We start from the raw sequence: 1563 nt of genomic DNA on the forward strand, positions 1-1563 counted from the left end.
TTGTGGTGCTTCCCTGGTGGCGCAGTGGTTAAGAATCTGCCTGCCAATGCAGGGGACACAGGTTCAAGCCCTGGTCTGGGAAGATTCCACATGCCACGAAGCAACTAAGCCCATGCGCCACAACTACTGAGCCTGCGCTCTAGAGCACGCGAGCCACACCTACTGAAGCCCGTGCGCCTAGAGCCTGTGCTCCACAACAGGAGAAGCCACTGCAATGAGATGCCTGCACACCACAACGAAGAGTAGCCCCCGCTCGCCACAACTAGAGAAAGACCGCACGCAGCAATGAAGACCCAACGCAGCCAAAAAGAGAAAAAAAAAGGCTGGTGGGGCACACTTCTGTGGAACAGAGCTGCTGGAGGAAAGTCTTCCTAACAATTATTAGGAGATTGTAAGGCAACCCTGAACTTTGATTTGTAAGCCCATGCCCAGCTAAAGAAACCACAGTTGACCCTTGAACAACATGGGTTTAGGGTGCCAATCCTCCACACAGTCAAAAATGCGCAGTCGAAAAATCATGTATAACTTATAGTCGGCCCTCTGTATCTGCAGTTCCATATCCATGGATTTAACCAACCTTGGAATGTGTAGTACTGTAATATTTACTGTTGAAAAATATCTGTATATAAGTGGATCCTTGCAGTTCAATCCCGTGTTGTTAAGGATCAACTGTATTCTATTTGATACCTGCCTGTACTTCTTTGAAACAAAGAATTTAAAGATATATATCCATAACATACTACCATAAAACAAGAAAGCAATGCCAGAAAAATTAATGTCCACTTAATAACAGAACAATTTCCCCAATAACCCAACTCCCAGATGTTCCCTATTTCATAAGTCACAATATGCTTAAGGGCAACTATTCTTAAGTTTTCCTTAAAGGTCGACTGAACTGTATAACCCTATGTAACTATTATATATAGGTAATATATATATACTCTGCTGTAGTATAGCAGAGGCTTTGGGAAGGTACTGTGATGTAATAATAGAAGTTAACATTTGTTCAGCACTTGTGTGCCAGCATTGTTCAAAGAATTTTACGCATTACTAATTCACTTACTATAACAATCCTACAGGGTAGGGATGATTATTATCTCCATTTCAACAGATGAGGAAATGCAGGTGTAGACAAGTTAAGTAACTTGCCCAAGGTCACAAAATTAGCAAAGCTGAAATTGAAACCTAGACATGGAAAGAGCATGAGCTCTGGAGTCAGACCTGGTGTTCAAACATCAACTGTGTGATGATGGCTAAGGAAGTTAAACTGAGAATGTTTCCTCATGTGTAAAATGGAGATGAAATTGTTAGGAGAAATGAATTACTGTATACAAGTACCTAACAGTGCCTGGCACAGGGCAAGTGTTCAACAAGATACATTGATACTTCATTCAGTTAGCAACTAATTTAAAATTTATTTTTATACGTTCTTGTTAACTTTGTTCACCTTTAAATTAATTCGTGAGTCAGGCACTGTGCTAGGTACAGGAGCTACAAAAAGATTATCTATTATATTTATATTAAACTGAAAGCATTCTTGGAAAGGAAAGAAAGAACTTTAAA

The sequence above is a fragment of the Lipotes vexillifer genome, unplaced genomic scaffold, assembly GCF_000442215.2.
Source record: "Lipotes vexillifer unplaced genomic scaffold, Lipotes_vexillifer_v1.1 scaffold43, whole genome shotgun sequence".
NCBI lineage: Eukaryota > Metazoa > Chordata > Mammalia > Artiodactyla > Lipotidae > Lipotes > Lipotes vexillifer.